Consider the following 18,920-nt stretch of genomic DNA (forward strand, 5'->3'; position numbering starts at 1 on the left):
CCTGGGAAATAATTTGGGGTCTTTGTTCAAACTTTAAATACAACCTTTACATCAATTGTTAAAGCTCGTAGATATTTGACTTGTAATAGCATTAAATGTGATTTGTAGGATGAATGTTTTTTTTTTTTTTTTTTTTTTTTTTGCCTTGTCAAAAAAATTTAGGCAATTTTGAGCTGATGGAACCTAAATATAGAGATCTACTCTTGACTCTGAGACAAGACTGAAACATGGTTTGTTCGGTGTGTGTGTGTGTGTGTGTGTGTGTGTGTGTGTGTGTGTAGGGAGGTGGAGAGGATGTCTTAGAAGGTATAGAACATATCTGGGCCAGCGCCTTCTCCTGCTATAAACACGATCCCTCTCCTTTGCACCCAAGATGCCTGGATGCTAGGGATGTGGTGTCCATGGCTGTGAGGTCACATATCTCCTGTGTGCACCTGTCCTGTCAGCATCAGGGCCAGGCTGCCCAAGCAGCCTTGAAAGGAGCACTGCCTGGCGAGGACGTTCCCACAGCAAGGCCTGTCCTCTGCAAATAAGACGGGAGGGGCACGGTGGGAAGCCACGGACACCCAGGCTTGCTGGAGACGCTAGGGAGGCACAAAGTAAGAAGACAAATCAGATCTCTGATTATTTATAGCTCTTTCTGTGAACAGCTTTCATTCCTCCTAATTACCTTGCAGCACCATAATGAGTATATATGCCGTGCCGTCCAACATGTCAGGTTAACAGTGTGGGGCATTCTTTCTGTCTACGGTGTAAGCAGGACATGGATGATTGTTTTCTGTCATTTCCCACCCTCTCTCCCTCATGTGTGCGCAAATGGAGGTCAAAAATGGGATATAGCACAGTTGTTAAGAATGTGCATTCTGAGTCAGAAAGGCCTGCGCTTGCATTCTACTCTATGTCTTAATGTGTGACATTCGAAAGTCATTTAACCCACCCTTAGTTTTCTCATCTGCAAAACAAGGAAAATAGTAAGCACCTCAAAACATTATTGGGAGAATTAATAGAGACAATGCAGTCTAAGTGCCTAGTGCATAGTAAGTACCCAATAATAATAGATACTATCAGTAGCAATCATAAGAACTCCCTTTGCAGGATTATATGAAACATTCAAAGAAACGATTCCCTGTTTAGCGATAGACCCTGGCATGTTAAAATGGAATGTGATTAAACTATAAACTCATTTAAACTACTGTGTGATTAAAGAAAGAATTGGCCAGAATTGAAGGATCAAAAATAAGGAAATATACTGAATTCCTGAAGTCGAAATGTAGTGATTTTGTTAAAGTTACCTAGAGAAGTGACTCACAATGGAGGAGAAGTTTTATCCATGCAAAGACAGGACTGATTCTTAATTTAAGGCAGTTTTAGCATCGTGATCGGTACTAATTCATGTGCTCTGGGCCGTTGATATTTATTGTACCTTCTGCCTTTTTTTTCTAACCCCATAAAAGATGAGATTTCTAAATAAAGACATGTTCATAGGGAGGGAAACAACCAAGAAAACCAAGGATTAGAATAAATTGCCAATGGAATAAACCAGTTACTTGCATTCACAGATACAGTGTCCTGCAGTTAGAGAGAATCCATTATTCATGGGTTAATTTATTGGAACAAAGTTTTGGCACTGCAATTTTCCCTCATAACTGCCCATATGAACCATCGGGCCATGTTTCCTTCCTAAAAATCAGGATGCCAAAAGTAAGACATGGAAGGGACAGGTAAAGGTGAAGCGGATGTTCAACTAACATTTTTGTTTTAAAAGTAGAAAGAACAGAGATTTCTGTAGCTTGTTTGAAAAGCTAAAACTTTCAGCTCTCTGCCAACAACCACAGCTGAAACTGACAAGGCCTGACATCTCCTCTGCTTTTCCTGCTCCCATTTTCTATGAAAATACTGTAGACACTGGATCAGGAAAGACAGTGGAGGCTTAAAATAATCAGTCTTTCAATTTGCCCCCTGTTAGTTTCCATAGGAAACAAAAGTGGGAGCTGTAGCCGGCAGCAAGCAACTGTCTTGTTAGAACCCTTCCTTGTCGATTCAGCTGTGGCTGTTGGCTGAAATCTGAAAGTGGCATTTTTCAAAAGGCCCTTTGGCTTCTGAATCTATGGAGTTTTCACTTTGGAAAGCAATAAAAACGAATGGAAAAAAAAGTGGAAATTACTTCCAACACCAAGTTTTCATATACCTTAGGATACTATTTTTCATGCAAAGAACTTTTCATTTCTCTACCTGGTAGTTTATGTATGAGAGCTGAAACCCATTTTATAAAAGCGAAAAGATACATCAAAAAGTGAAACTGCATCTTTGGAAGGTTATATCCTGGGTCTTGGATGTGTGCTACCTTAACCGTAAACCTTATCATGTGAAATTGCTTACATAAACATTCCTTTTAGGGAGGGAGCTCAGTTTCCATTGGAACACTATCCTAGCTTCCTTCATGTTTTACAAACACATTCCAAGTTGCTGGACAGGCTTCCACAGAAGAAAGGTAAGGAGAATTTACAGAAAACACATCCAGCTACAGAATTTTAAATTGTTTTTTAAAAATATATTTATTTAGGAAAGAATATGATTCAAAACTTTATAATGAAACAAGACTCAAGTACTAATTCTTACACAAGTTTAAAAATAAAGAAACCTCAGAATCATCCTGTGGAGTGATGCTTTCACCGGGGAGAAAGCATTAGATAAGCATGCATCATTATAAATTTCAGTAAAGTGCAGTAGTAATTGCATCTTAGATAAAAAGTGTGAGCAAAAATCTGTAAGGTTTGAAAATACCACGCAAAGGTAACTTTAGCTGATATATCAGGGCTTCTCTGGTGTTGTCATCAATCTATAATATGTTCCTTTAAGAGGGAAGAACCCCACTTTATTGGAAGAAGAAGGGTGGAAAAAATACAAGGTGGAAGAGATTTAGTATACACATTTACCCAATTTAAGTGGAGGGTAATCCCTCAGATACAGGCTTAACCCAAAGAGAAAGCTATCAAATACCCTCAAGCACGCTATCTAACATATCTGTGAAAACCTATGCACTTTCACTTTCCTTTTGATTTTTCACCTGCAGCATCAACAACAAGAATCAAAGCAAAAGGATGTAACTCTGATTATTTTTTTAAACTCTGACATCAAAGCACATTATAGTTTTCACATTTAAAAAAAAACTTTTTTTTAACTTTTGAATATTTAATACCTAAAAATAGTGCTCTTTAACTCATTTCCTACTCCCATCACCTGGGGGCATTAGTGTTCACATATCTTGCCTTTTCTTTTCTTTTTTAATCAAAGAAGAGGCCATTTTTCATACACATTTGCGTATTTCTCTGTTTTAGGGAATTTTTTTTTAAATAGTCAAGGCTTGAGGTTGGAGCAGAAGTGAATATCAAGATTGCCAGGTGAGAGAGGTCTTGCAAATTGGAAGTTACAGATTAAAAAAGAACAGATAATTCTGAAGGAAAATTACTCTGCTTAAATACATCAGAAATCTGGTGTTTCTTTCAGGGAGTTGCTGAACAGTGTGTGTATCGGTAGGATTGTAATAACGGGAACACTGTTCAGCTTGCCTACTCTTCCTTCATAACTCATTAATGCCTTTGCCATGGGTTCTTTATGGGGCATCCATTAGAAGTGTACACTAATAATAGTTTAATCCCACTACACCCAATTATATATCCCCCTTAACCAATGTCCGCCTCCCTTTCTCTCTCTCCCTCTGAATTATGTCTAATAAAATAGAATATGCTAACAAAGAGGATTAAAAAGACAACAAGCCTCTCCTTTCCCAACGTTAAAAATTACAAATAGTAACCATAATGCAACAAAAATAGCCAGAGAGTGGGCAGAAGTGGATAATGATGAGCAGAGGGGAGCACCCACCCATCACCCCACCTCCTATCATTAACAACACCACACCTGACAAAAGAAAAGAGAATGCCTGCTGGAACAAAACTACATAAACACCCAATATTTTATTAAACAACCCATTTTAGAACTTAAATCATTAAACTGCATCTCCATGGGCTCTTCAGAAGGACTGTCTGAGAAAAATAATGGATTGTCTGCAAACTTTTATCTTAGCTATTGCCTCTAGAGTTGTGCTCTTTAATTATTAAAATGTAGTATTAATGAAACATGCAATCCTGCAAAGAAAACTACTTTTATCATTGCACATGAAAGGCAAAAATTTAATATACGGAATATACTGTATACACATTACAAATGTATTTGCATCCACCTTCCAAATAGCAAGCACCCCCAACTTCCCCCTCCCCTCCTTTACAGCTGCTCAATCTGCAAGAATGTGCAGAAGTAATTTATCTGAAATGGCCACTATTGTTCTTGATTCTGATTTGATTCCAAAAAAGCCAAATAATAGAAACCATTTTGAACATCTATTTTGTGCACCTGTTGTGCTGCATTATGCTACTCTGCCATTTCCATTTACGTCACATCTCTTGACATGCCTTTCATGCACCGTGCTGCTTTGCTCAACAAAAATCCAGGATGCTGGAAACCAATGCCATTCTTATTTTATTAACAAAATGGCAATGGCAAATGCTATTGGATGACGGCTTTGGATGCAAACAGGAGTACATCAACTTAACTCCTAGCCAGGGTGAATTTCACTCATGTTAAGTAGATTTAAAACAACTGAACAGCCTGAAGGGACTCAATAAAAGTATATGATGTTAATATTGGTAATGATTCTGTTACGTGGGCAAAACAGTAAGACTTTGGTAGTTTCATAATTTTCTTGTTGCTTTGGTCCTAGGATCCAATGTGAATTGAGAAACTGACTAGTTTTTTCACTCCACTGTGTGTATGGCCTGGTTTCTTTGGGGATACTGCAATTGCTATTTTTTAACTGTGGACCCTCACCTTAATTTTCATATCAATATTGTAACCCTGGCACTTTCAAATATTTTCCTTCTAGTTTCTTAGCTTCTCTTCTCTGTGTAATGCATCACAATTACAGTGATACCACAGACTCACAGTGACCAAAAAGTTTCAGTTGTGACTTTATCTGCAAGTGGACTTTAAGCTTTGCAATAGCATCGACAGACACACAGATTTTGACGCAATCAAATACCCAAGCTTCCTTTGCTGTCTGTCAGGTCCATTATCAAGCACGTTTCACGCTGTGCAGATGCTCTCAGTGCTCAGGTGTGTACAGACACGTTTACTCTATCAAATGACCATACTGCCAAGATTTTCCGGCACTGAGATGTTACGGTACCTCTTTAAGGTATCAAGAAATCTGGTATGCTTCTTCAACGGCATTAATGAATCACGTAATGTGGTTCTTTAAAAAAATCTGACAATGATGAAAACTATCTGACTCACAGAATCTTAGTATGAGCAGGGACCTGTGAGGTCAAATCTGGCTCTGTCCTAATGTGGGGATCAATCCCTTCCTCAACATCCTTGACAGATGTTCTTCCAGGTTCTGTCTGAACTTTCCACGGAAGGGCAAACCCCTGCTTAACAAAGCAATCTGCTCTATTTGTAAACAACCCTAATTGGTAGGTAGTTTTCCTCTACTTTGAGCTTGAAATCTGGTCCTTGAAGCAGAACTGACTAACATGCAGAAAAGGTGATGCTAGCTTTATGGGTGTGGGACCTGCGCAGTCACGCAGCGCCCCATGCTAGGTTTAATGCTTTCCCGTCACTGTCTTGAAACTCTTAATCATTGTTGAACAAGGGGCCCCACATCTCCATTTTGTGCTGGGCCCACATATTTTGCAGCTGATCCCAACTCTGGTTATGATTTAAGATGGGGGACTGCTCATGCTCTTTCAGGAGCTCTGATGTTATTATTATTATTATTATTATTATTATTATTATTTTGGTCACATGTATATCTCGTCAGCAAAATTACATAATCTTTTTTGCACGTATTTGGAAAGCAGCTTTTAGCTAGTGAATTTTATCCACTTTCGTGTGCTTCCTCCCTTGCATCTGCCTTCATCCACTTTATTCCCTGTGGTGCCAGGATGGGGTAGGAATACAAAACTTGACTAAACCATAGTCTCTGACATTTAGTGTTATTAAGCTTCTCCTTGCTTCACTTTTGAGATACTGACTCAAATCCTCCCTTGTTAACCAAAAGTAGAAGGACCTAGTTTGACTACGTTAATCAGAGGATAAGCTAAGAAGTAGCATGGAGTCAAAACACTTTGTTTGAATGTTGATTCATGCTACTTACTGGTTCTGTGACTTTGGAAATGACGCTGAGCTTGAATGTCTCCCTTTCCTCATCTGTAAAGTACAGATAGCCACACCCTGCCTGCCTATGACAGAAGGCTTCCGTTAAATTTGAATGAGAGGACTACAATGTGCAGTAAGCTGAGGCTTTGCTGACCTTTGATGTAAGGTTTCTCAGGGATCAGCCTAGAGACTCTGTCTCTCCATCCCAGCACATTTCAAAGGCCACAGAGACACACCTTGGAACTCTTATCAGCTGGAGAGGCTCGCAATGAATGCAGGCCTTGTGTTACTTTTTTTTTTTTTTTTTTTCTAATGAGACGGAGAGTCTCGCTCTGTCGCCCAGGCTGGAGTGCAGTGGTGCGATCTCGGCTCACTGCAAGCTCCGCCTCCCAGGTTCATGCCATTCTCCTGCCTCAGCCTCCCTAGTAGCTGGGACTACAGGTGCCCGCCACCACGCACGGCTAATTTTTTGTATTTTTAGTAGAGACGGGGTTTCGCCGTGTTAGCCAGGATGGTCTCGATCTCCTGACCTCGTGATCCACCTCCCAGAGTGCTGGGATCACAGGCGTGAGCCACCGCGCCCGGCCGCCTTGTGTTACTTCTTTGCTTTGCCAGCTGCTATTCGGATACCGCGTATTACCTCACAAGCGAATGGAAGACATTCCAGGAAGACTTCAAGGAGGAGCAAAGCTACTAGAACCTTTGTAGATACTGAGACCCACGCATGGGTTTGTGAGTGAGCCCTTTAAAACTTTAACACATGTTGGTAAAAGGGTCCAATAGAGAGAAAGCACAATTCATGCCTACTGCAGCCAGGGCTGTTTGTGGAGTATCTTAGTGGGGGTGGAGCATGTGTGAGTCGCATGGAGAAGTCAGAATTCCAAGAGATTGCTGGAACATAAATGATGTCCTGAAACACAAACTCTAAACACTCTACCTGTCAACACAACAGTCAGTATGGGGGTATCTCTGATTTCCATTCCCAAGGATGACATCAAAATTTTTATGGGACATGATCCCATTTGAAAGCCTGCTTCAGCAAGTATGATGGAAAATACACTAAGTGGTCATGATTTTCAAAATACATTTTTATGAACAAGTTTATTATGAAATGTGAACTGTATTGATGCATAGCTTCAACTTAACTTTGCTTTTACCAGTCGGTTAAATAAAACTAAGCTGTAATTAAATCAACTTATTTTTTGTTAATAAAAATTGAACATTTCCTAAAAGATAAAAATAACAGCTGTGTGCTTTGAAATTGAAATTATGTTTACATATAAACTAATATCATCTTAAAAAGTAAATTACAATGTTCAGATCTGGGAAAAAGAATTGTCCCCTTAATTGAACACAAGAAGTAAGCATTTGGAAGTGTTAATACTGGATATATCCATTGGGAAGGCAAATTTGAGCGACTGAAATATTTCCAGGAGTGTTGCTTTTACTGCAGGGAAGCTTGTTGGTTTTGTTTCAGATAAATAACATTGCTTAGATTCTGTATTTTGACTTTAGGATTCCCTAACTGATGATCTTGGAATTTCTCAGAATGTGAGCACACACTCATTCTTTTTTTTTTTTTTTTTTTTTTTGAGGTGGAGTCTCGCTCTGTCGCCCAGGCTGGAATGCAGTGGCCGGATCTCGGCTCACTGCAAACTCCGCCTCCCGGGTTCACGCCATTCTCCTGCCTCAGCCTCCTGAGTAGCTGGGACTACAGGCGCCCACCACCTCGTCCGGCTAGCTTTTTTGTATTTTTTTTTTTAAGTAGAGATGGGGTTTCACTGTGTTAGCCAGGATGGTCTCAATCTCCTGACCTCCTGACCTCGTGATCCACCCGTCTCGGCCTCCCAAAGTGCTGGGATTACAGACTTGAGCCACCGCGCCTGGCCTCATTCTTTAGGAGGCTGGAATCTTAACCAAAAGCAAACACTTTTATCAAAGCAAATCACTTGCTTTCTTATTTTGAAAATTTAGCTCATCAACCAGCCACCTCTTTTGTCAGCTTGGCCAAGAATGGAGAACAGATACGGATATAGTGTTTTTGTCCTTCCTCTCCAGTTTGGTCTGTCTTTGGCTTATGATGTAGAAACTGCTACAAGCCTTGGCACACTCAGAGGGTAGTGCAGTCACAGCACTGCTTTCTGGAGGTTGGCCACAGCCTCATGGTCAGGACACGTTATCAACTGCTGGGCACCTTGATCTCAGAGCAGAGGTAACAGTTGATCTCAAAACATCATTCCTGATAAATAACCACCATGTGGAGCTTGTTTCAAGCAACAAGTTTAAGCAATACGTTGAATGTGGCCAGGTGCAGTGGCTCACGCCTGTAATCCCAGCGCATTGGGAGGCTGAGGTGGGTGGATCATGCTGAAGTCAGGAGTTCAAGACCAGCCTGGCCAACATGGCAAAACCCCATGTCTACTAAAAATTACAAAAATTAGCCAGGCGTGGTGGCACGCACCTGTAATCCCAGCTACTTGGGAGGTTGAGGCAGGAGAATTGCTTGAACCCGGGAGGTGGAGGCTGCAGGGAGCTGAGATCGCACCACTGTACTCCAGCCTGGGCAACAAGAGTGAGACTCCATCTCAAAAAAAAAAAAAAGGAATAGTTTGCATGTAAGTGAACTCTGAAACACATATTTCCTTGTGTATAACCACAAGTTTCTGAGGGAATTTTCTCCCCAAAGGGAAAAACAAGATAAGTTTTTTTTTTTTTTTTCTGGAAAATGTTTGTTTCATGTGTGAAACTAGTTGGTAGGAGTTAGATATTTTTATTGACTGACTTAACTTGCTGAGATGTGTAATCAAGAAAAAACATTAAACTCATAAAAACAGAAAAAATTCATTGTGGGGAGGAAATGGGAAACCAGAATGGCCCACGCAACATGTAAGATACAGTTGTAATCTCTTCTCTTAACTCTCCTGCTTCATGCATACGCACTTGTCAAAAGAGAAATTGAAGCCCTGCATTATGCTATGTCTTCTTGCCCCAAATTACCTTCTCTGTAGACCAAGGATTACTTCTGTAACCATTGGCTACTAGGCAGGTAGAACAAAGGTGAAGGAAGAAGGGGCCTGTTGGCATTCGGCTTCACAGGGAAGACCATTTGACTTAATAGAGACTTTCAGGACACAAGCTCTCTCTGCCCTCAGCTTGATGTTTTGACTCTCCTGTGTCACCTCGAGATATGAGAGGCTATGGGGTGCTACGTGTCTGATTTTCATCACTCACGTATCTGGCTCCTACCATCCCCTCAGATCAACAATTTATATACAGGCATGCGTTAGCTCATGTCATACTTTTTCTGGCTTTCTTTTGAAGCTAGATATTCTTATTTAACCCAGAAGAACAAAGTATTCTGAAAAGGCACTGTCTAATACCATGTGGATCTAATATTCTTTCCCACTTTATTATAACGGACAGAAGGCCTATCAAAGAGCACAAAACAATATTTCATTAAAATGAGAGGATATAACTGCATCTGCTCTAACATCATAATTTTCAGATATGTTCCCATTAAATTCAAGACCCTTTTCTGAAGTTCACTTCCAGGTATTGAGACGGACTCTCTGGGGAACAAAGGGAAATGCCCACTCTTCAAGCAACCACTGATATTAACCTTTGTAGGCCCCGGAATGTGGCAGGATTTGTATCAATTGCTAATCAGACCTGTTTTCTCTGAATTCCAAACTCTCTTTTTTATCTTCCATTCCCTCTATACCTTTGTCTTTCAGGAATGAGAAAACATATACACCCACAAATATCATGATAGACATCCTATTACAAAGTAACTTGCTAGCCAGTCTAATTTTTACTTTACTGAGAGTCAGAATGCCACACGACATGAAATATTGGTTTCTGTTAAGACTCAGAAAGACATCAGTTTTTCAGGTGGAAAACGTATCTTGGGAACATGTTTGTTGCCAACAGAACAGCCTCGTTGAGGTTCCTATCAAAGTGTTTGGCAGGCTGCTCCAGAGGAAAAGCAGAGGAAATATTCTTAAGCCCTTCCGTTCATCACCTGGGCGAAGCCTGGTCCGTGTGGGGCAGGCTGGAGTGGCTTTGCTCCTCCTCTCTCCCCAGGTCGCACGGAAGCTTGAGCCTGTAAAGGCAACCAAGGTGAACTCACTCATTCCACACAACGGGGTGGATATTTCACCACAGGGTGTTCTTGATAGTACTCTGTCCACTCTAATTTTAAACATCTAAGCAATGGGAGTCCCACCACTTCCCTTGGAAGATTGCCCTACAGTCTAATAGACCTCAACATTAAGAAGATTTTCAATTGGTAATTGGTAATCAACCTAAATTTCCCCTTTCTTAATTTCATCCCATTACTCTAAAGCGTATCCCCTTGTTCCACCTAGTTCTTCACCTTCATTAGTGTTTACGCTCTCCAAATACTAATAGATAGCTGGTAAGAAAAAACACTCTCAGTCATCATTTAGCTAGCCCATAAATAGTTACTGCTTCTCTGAAAAATATGTCAGTTCCAAAATATATTGTTTTCCTTTAAAACCTTCTTTAATATTAAAAGATTCAAGTATTTTTTAAATAAGCATAAAGAGTCTGGAAGTGAAATGCACAGCAGTCTGTAATGGACTAGAGCAGATTAAATGCATCCTTAATGTGGGCGGGTGATAATGGTACAGCTACATTCACCTTCTTTTGCCCTTTGCACAGATACAGAACAAACCATTGAAACAATGGAATGAAGCCTTCCCTCCTACAGTAGTCTATTTCTATATTCATTCTTCTATTTTACCTATCTACGTGTATGTATGTGTGTGTGTATATATATATATATATATATATATATATATATATATATATGAATGATAGTACTAACAATTTGTGTTACTCTATAATTACATAAAACATTACAAGGTGGACTTTCAAGTGAAGACCAAGCCTTATTTTATGACTTATTCATCACACTATGTATTCTTTTTCAATTACCAATTGGGATTCCTATCAAAGTGTTTGGAAGGCTGCCCTGGATGAAAAGCAGAAGAAATATCTTTCAACCCTTCTCCTCATCACTTGAGCAAAGCCTGATCTGTGTGGGGCAGGTCCGGTGGCTTTTCTTCTCCTCTCTCCCCAGGAGAGAAATTTGATTTAATGGCACAGTCTAAAGACCATGTTTTAGTAGCGAACCTTCAAAATAATTTATGTTTTAAAAATTGAGGTTTCTCTGCATTGTCCTTGAGTATCCCAAAACTCTCGCCTTGGTCTCTATGTAGGAAATAATTAGATCCCAATTGTGTCTAGATTCCTGTAGTAGTGGCTTGATTCTGCCTTTATTCCTCAAAGTTGTGATACTATTTGATTCTTTTGAGTCTTATCTTGAATTCTAAGGTAGTTTTCTGCTTACAGTCAATCTGATACATGTTTTACATGAATAAACATACCAATAGAATAGAGGAAACATTGCATAACTTTTGGAAAGTTACTCTATGGACAATACCCTAGAACACTTAATTCTGTAAGATGGCATCCTTGTTTTATAAACTATTGGCATTCCTGAAGGCATTTATGTGCCTTTCTAGAAAATGTCTGGTTGAAATAATGAACATTTACAACCATTACCAAATTCAACAACACTTCAGTTTTAGTACGTGGGCACAAGTCCAAGACTAAGTGAGCATCCACCATCTCTATTCTTCCTTCCTTAGGCTACACAATGGAAGTTCTCAAATGTTATATTGATTTGTGAGAATTTTTCTCACATATTGGTAGGTAGCATAGAATACTCTTAAGTTGAAAACAACAGAAGTGAACTCTCACAAACTTAAGCAGAAGGGAGGATATTGACCGAGATAACACTGTGGCATTTCGAGGAACTCAACAAGAGTTGACCAACCAGGCTGTGGAAGGAGAAGAAAGGCAGCTGGCTTCTAGGTCTTCTGGAATAAGAAATAAAATTCATGTGTCTTCTGCTGTGCTGATGTGAATGCACTCATTTTCAACAAGCCCCAGCAAGTGGCCTTCTATGTTTCAAATTTTAAATTTCTCAGAGAGAGAAACTGGCTCTGTCTGGGCTCCTGTTGAGCATGGTCCACGAAGCAGGCTGGGGATTCGGACTTGAGATATTGGCAGTACAACTGGGACCAGGTTTTGTGCATTAAATATCCCTTCAAGAAATAGAGACATAGCTGTGAGAAATCCATACACCGAAGGCATCTTATCCTCTGGAGTTCAAGTTATATTGCATGGTAGGTCTGAAGAAGATTAATGTGACTTATTGCAACTAATACTTGTTTGATACTGAGATTGGCATATGAAGTTTCTAACATTTCCTTGGGTCACTGATGGCAGACATTCAAGTGAAAATCTAGGATCTTTTAAGTGTAGCTGGGTTGCAGAATTTCAATCACAATACATCTTGTATATAAAATAAAAATAAAATTTATTTTCTTTATTTTGGTTGCAGTTTATCTAGGCTTCTTCCCAAGCCCTCAATCAGTAGTGAATGAGGTAGAGAAGAGAAATTAATTAAATGTTCCATCAAGTTTGGAGCTGTCAGGCCTGATAATTTAAGCTGTCTTTCTCAGTTGGTGTTCATTCTTCCATTTGGATAAAATGCCCAATCTCTTATGTATTCACCCCCCTGCTTCTTCCCCTAAGATGATGTCCTGGTGTGTGAGGAAAGGTGAATGCAATTAATGGATCCTACTGGCTATGAGAGTAAGTAGGACTTCTTACTCATGTGGAGCCCTTGCATTATCTTCTGACACTCCTGTTGTTGAATCCACTTCCTATCTGATGTCTAGAAGCCTGCTTGCATTCCTGGCCGTAGTCTGGGGCTGGTGAGCTCATGGTCCTTTACTTTGGCTTGCACAGAATGGTAGGGAAAGGGTATGCAACTCCTCCTGTGGCCATGGTCTTGGGTCAGGTTTCTTTGTAGACCTCTGAGTCCCCGCCATGAGTTCAATCGAGCTCACTGGCCAGTGGTCCATCCCCAGTGGCTGCTGTGGGGCTGTCTTATCCTGACAGCAGAACCTATGCCTCAACTAACCAGGAGTAGCCAATGAAATTTAACCAGAGGGCCTCTCTCTGCCTAAATATGTGACAAGGACAATGGCCATTTTGATGTGGGCTTTGTAAGAAAGGTTGGGTCAATTCTTACATTTATTGAGGACAAACACATATGAAGATTATCTAGGCTATCACCTTTAATATCCAGGGTCTGTTTATTCTGGGCTTTAAGATTTGCTGGACATGTCCATGAGATGAAATATTGAGGTCTAAGATTATTTCCATGTGTGGACAAGACACACTTTACAGAATTTCTCTGATGAGATGATACAACTTGTGATCTGATAGGTCAAGTAAAAATCTTCTCTCCAACAGTAAAATTAGATTTGAAATTGTTCAGTGACCAATCTCACCCCCATATCTGTCCTAATCTGGTGAACTATGGGGATTTCCCAAGGTTTCCTAAGCCTAAACGGAAAATTTGATGCTCTTGATGTAGTCTCTGGATCTCCAGAAGTCATTTACTATTACCATATGCATCTTAATAGCAGGGAGTTTTTTTTCTGACTAAAACTGGTACAATAAATGACCTTTCTATCAAATATAACTATTTGTATTAAAACAACATAAGCAGCTGGACTCCAAGTCTAGCATCGTGCTTTGAGAAGTAACTCGAAGACGTTTTGTCAGTAATACCTCACCCAAACTCAGTAGCTGGATTCTGACTAGCATTCTCTTTATTGTTTTCTGTTTTAACTACCTTGCCTACAGAAGTCAAAAATGAATTTTCCACATAACTGACTTTTTAAAATGCTGCCTCTCTTTAGTCTCTCCATATGGTATGTTTTCTTTGTAATCAGAAAGTCGTTACAGAGTATAAACAAACAAATAAATGTAAATATATAGAGGGTTATTTTCCCCCCATACTGACCTTTCCAGAGAATGCTATGATTCTCTGTCCTCTGCCACTCATGACTCTTCTGTGGCTGGATCTGACCTGCTTAGAACTCATAAATCCTTAACATTTGGGGGGTGTCTATTCAGCCCAGTTTGCCCGCGTCATGTAAGTTACTTTCTTTGAAAAACGCACATACATTTTCACTGGGTCCACAGGCCTGGGGAGTTTCTGTGGGCCTAAAAGTGAGAATCGGTGTCTCCCAAATCTCTTTCTTCCCTTCATGAGTACTGAGAGCTAGGTCATGTGGAGCCAGGCTCCTGCTGGTACAAGCACGTCCCGCCCTTCTTCTGTGCACTCTACCAGCGACATTCACACGCTCATTCATTCCCTCCACAGAGAATACTTCAGCATCCTCACTGTTTCCCAGACAGCGGAGGGTGGAAGGGTGGATAGAAAACTGAATTCTCTGTCTCTCGCCACAATTTACATTTAACTCCAGCTAGTGTTGTTTCTCTTACTTGGAGAGGGGTCTAGCTAACGAAATACGTAAGATCAGATTATGGTCATCACAATATTAGCAAACAAAAGGTATAGAAACTAAACTCACATACCAAGAGTCACCGTGATCATCTTTATCTTCAAAATTTCTATCAGACTATTATGTCTCGTGCTTGCAGACGCATTGAGCTATCGTGTGTTTGGAACATATGGACTACAACTTGGAAGACAACCTGCATCAGACATAACAGACACCAAAAGCAGAGATATACAGACCTATGCTAAGGCATTGAGGAGTCCGTCTTCCCAAATCACATGATAGCTTCAATCATACTATAATAATTTGCCTCCTACAGATGGAGTTCAAGAGGAACCCATCAAGTAATAAAACTATTATATCACTTAATATAAACCTTTGGTGTATATTACATGTATGATATGATAAATCAAACGATAGTTTAGAATTTTATCTGCTAGCTATATTTATTGACGTATGTACTGATTTTAATCTTCAAGATAAGCTTTGTGACTCTTTTTAATAGCATCATTGGTTCAGTCTCTGTATATGTACATGTTAGATGTATTAGACCTGTGTGTGTATATTTATACACATATACACACACATACTGTAAGCATATATGCCTATACAGGTTTTATAGATAAATAAACCTTTGAGCACCTTGTGTTCCAAAACTAGTGTTTGCATTTGAATTTTCATAAAAAGTACTTTATTCTTGCTAAATAATTGTATTTAAGACCGCCTGTATAACAGCATAGTAGAGTTTACTTCTTAAAACATTTGCTTAGTTACCCAAAGAAGTCCCTAAAATTCCAACACATGGATCCTATAAGAACACTGACAAATTGGACAAAAAGCAAATTTGGGCTTTTCAATATCATCAATAGCTATGAAACAAGCAAGTGGCTCGGATGGTAAGGCTACAGCAAAAAGACTTACTGTCGGGTGATCCTGGAAATCACCGTCTATGGACCCAGACCTGCCAGTCATGGCCCACACTGCCATTTTCCTCTTCCTTATGTGAGGCTGTGGCATATTTACCAAATGACATCTCATGCTGTTTTCACACTATTGTTTCTTCAACGTCTTCTTTAACTAACTTTCATTTTGTTCTTCAATCTGTTGTATGTAATAAGTAGGGAGTCTATCAACAAATGACTAACGCTCTTGGTGACTCTTCTCTCCCAAAGCGCTTGGCTAACAGGTGCAAAATAGTGAAGTGAGAGACTTTGTGGTGAAAGGATAATTTACTGTAATGGCAAAGACCTCCGCCATTACATTTCAGAAATGGCGTCTGGAAGTACCCCTGGACCACCACTCCCCTCAAAACTCTAGAATGGCCACAACATTATGGATTGGCAAAAGTTCATTTTTGACCCTCTACAGAGTTATGTGACTTGACTTTTTTTGTGTTTGCTCTGGATGGGTGGGGTGAGGTCCCTATGAAGCTAATTGGTATTTTTCATCTGCTAATCTATATCCTTTGTGGAATTACTTAGGCAGAACCCCAGAGTCAGAGTGAACTTCTCTTTCTGCTCTTCTCTTAAGCAATTTATTTGTCATTTACTCTATCTCCATCTTTACCAGTTTGCTGTAATTTGATTTAGATTAATGATATGCCAATATGTGAGCCAGGGAAAAAACTTCTTTCCATTATAGCACCCTATGAATTGGTCAAGGGCAATAACAATTTCAAGGATAAATGTGGGCTTGAAAACTGAGTTCTCACCACCGGTCAGTTCCCTGGTGCTTCGCCATCTTATCTAAAGCTTCTTCTGAGAATATCACAGCAGGTTGTCCCTGATGGCTAGTACATTCTCCCAAAGGGGGGACAAGTGTAAGAAGAACATTTGACACAACATAGTCTCTCATGAGATGACTCCCAGTGAAGGTCATTGTTTAAAGCAGAGCCATATTTAGCAGCTCTTCGGGAAAACACCACAATGCATTTTATAAAACATATCAAGATGGCAAAACAGTTCAGTCGCATTGGAGGAGAGTCTGTATTCTCTATTTCTCCCCTTCTCTAAAATGGGCGATTGCTTTTCTGCCAAAGCGGCTCAAAAGGACCATGGAAGCGAAGGTCCTTCAAAGCTGTTAAATGCATCTTCAAATTTACAATAAAATCAGCATGACAAATCTTCCAGTGAAATCTCTGGAGCATCACAGCGGCGCCTGTACAATTTTCCTTTCAGTCAGTATTTTAGTATTCCACACCTTGAGAAACAGAGGCAGCCAATGTGGGCGAGGAAAGCTAAGCAAAACAAAAACCAAAACAGAAAAAAAAAAGCCACCACCAACAAAGACGGGGGGGGGGGGGGGAAGCAAACAGCCACGCGCGCTATTAAGCATATGCCAAAGTAAACAATCGGTGCGGGTTTGCCACGGCTGTGCCCTGCAGGTAGAAGGCAGGCAGCACGGGAGCAAATGGAAGGGGAAAGAGAAAGAGAAGCAGGAAGTGGAGGAGCCGGGAGCAAGGCGGCCTGATTGTGAGCCGCAAGACACACCATCAGCCATGCAAAACAGGACATACCTTTCTGGCTTGCTGGTTCTGTCGGCTGAGACAAAGCAGTCCCGTTCGCAGCGGGAGGCCAAATCAAAATGAAATTTTATTTAGTCTGCACTGTCCCCAGATTGGGTTTCAGAATGACTGCTTTAGGAGATAGCATGGATGTGGCTGATGCATGCTTTGCATATGAAACTGCAGTAGGAAAAGAAATCTACATAATCAAAAAAATCTGTGCTCTGTGTGTGTGACAAAAACCCTGGACTCCAGTGATTTTGCTGCCGTGTATGTTTCAAGCAGGCCCTTTCAGGGTTGAAAGACGTTAAAAAAAATTTCTAAAAATAATGCTATTAACAAATATTAATAAATCTATAACAGCCTAGTTTATGAAAATATATGCAATTTCCTGGTTACAACTCTGCCACATTAAAATAATTGTGATTTCTAGTATATTTAAGAGTGTATCAAAAATCTGTGTGAGAAAACAAATTGAATTTAAAAACAAGTGCAGGCTATTTTTTTGTGATTTTTGGAGAGGGGTTGTTCCAACAATTACTATACTCCCTCAACCTTGATAAAATAAATTAAAAGCTTAAGTCTTAAGCAATATGGAAATTAACACCAGGAGCCTCTGACTTTTCTCTGGGAAGACACTTAATATTTAGACATTATTTTTAAAAATAGGGCAAAAGTCTTTGAAAACACTCTTTAGACGTTGGAAATTATATTTTTGAAATTAAGAAAAGGGACTGTAAAGTGTATATAGAACGCATATCACGGAATCTCTAAATAGAGATGTGTGCTGTATGTGTGTATTGTACACACACACACATAGCTACGATGGTCTTAATACAGGGTTACCTCCTGCTTTGGGCAGGAAAAGGAAGTGATATTCAAGGTGCTGTGAATCAAGAGGGCAGAATAGAGCCTGTTGGTAAATATATATTATTTCTCAAAGAAATACTTATCCCAGCTTGGTTTTGATAGATCAGTTCCTTGAGGTTGAGTGCTGCCAATCATTTTCTTTAAAGAGGAAATAAAAAGTAAAATAAAAAAGAAATAGAAAAAAAAACATACCTGTATTATACGATAGCGAAAAAAAAAAAAAGGCGAGACAGGCTCTCCCACTGTACAGTACTCTGAAAAAAACATGGACCGTTGTCGTTCTGTTTTATGAAGTATTCCCAAGGATGGGAAGAATATGAAATCTGCCCATTTAAGCTCTGAGGAGGCAGTCTCCAAGCCACGACCCAGAGCAGCATAAAAACTTCTCACAATAATGAGATACAAATAGCTCAAACAGTGTGCTTCCACACACAACCCCAGCAGAAATTACCAACAGCAGAACCATGTACGGACACCCCTTAGAGAGACAGTCAAGCTTGATTCCGTGATTCGGGTTTTGACATCATTTTCTTAGAAAAGCTTTCCCTGTTTCAGTTTGGATGGGTGGCCTGTCAATAATAATATTTAAAAATGTAAAGGTCTCCTTAAATTGATAATTTTGCATTAGATACAATGGCATCATGTTCAGCTGTGTACACCATCAGCATAATTAAAGCATAAAGTCCAAAGAGAGCAAGTAACATGTGCCTCCTTTATGCTCCAGAACCACCACATCCAGGTCTCCTTATAACAAGGGCAGTGCCTTGGTTTCTCTGTTGCTTTCAAGCAAGACCTTCTTTTGCCTTGTCTTTCCATTATATCATAATTGTTCAGATATTCGCCAAGCAGGAGTTTTCCCTGCATGTTATTTTTAGTGACAGGACACCCCTTTTCCAGAGGACGGAAAGATGTGACTTCTTAAC

At 39.9% G+C, this 18,920-nt stretch overlaps 1 long non-coding RNA gene across 1 annotated transcript in view; it reads right to left on the minus strand.

The window, feature by feature from the left end:
- Positions 1-17,316, minus strand: part of LOC111542248 — a 77,461-nt gene extending 60,145 nt beyond the window's left edge. Inside the window, exon 1 of the long non-coding RNA XR_002731493.1 lies at positions 17,140-17,316. This is a non-coding gene — a long non-coding RNA (uncharacterized LOC111542248). The remainder of the gene's footprint in view (positions 1-17,139) is intronic.
- Between the last annotated feature and the right edge of the window lie 1,604 nt (positions 17,317-18,920).

Source organism: Piliocolobus tephrosceles, chromosome 15, assembly GCF_002776525.5.
Source record: "Piliocolobus tephrosceles isolate RC106 chromosome 15, ASM277652v3, whole genome shotgun sequence".
NCBI classification, from domain to species: Eukaryota; Metazoa; Chordata; class Mammalia; order Primates; family Cercopithecidae; genus Piliocolobus; species Piliocolobus tephrosceles.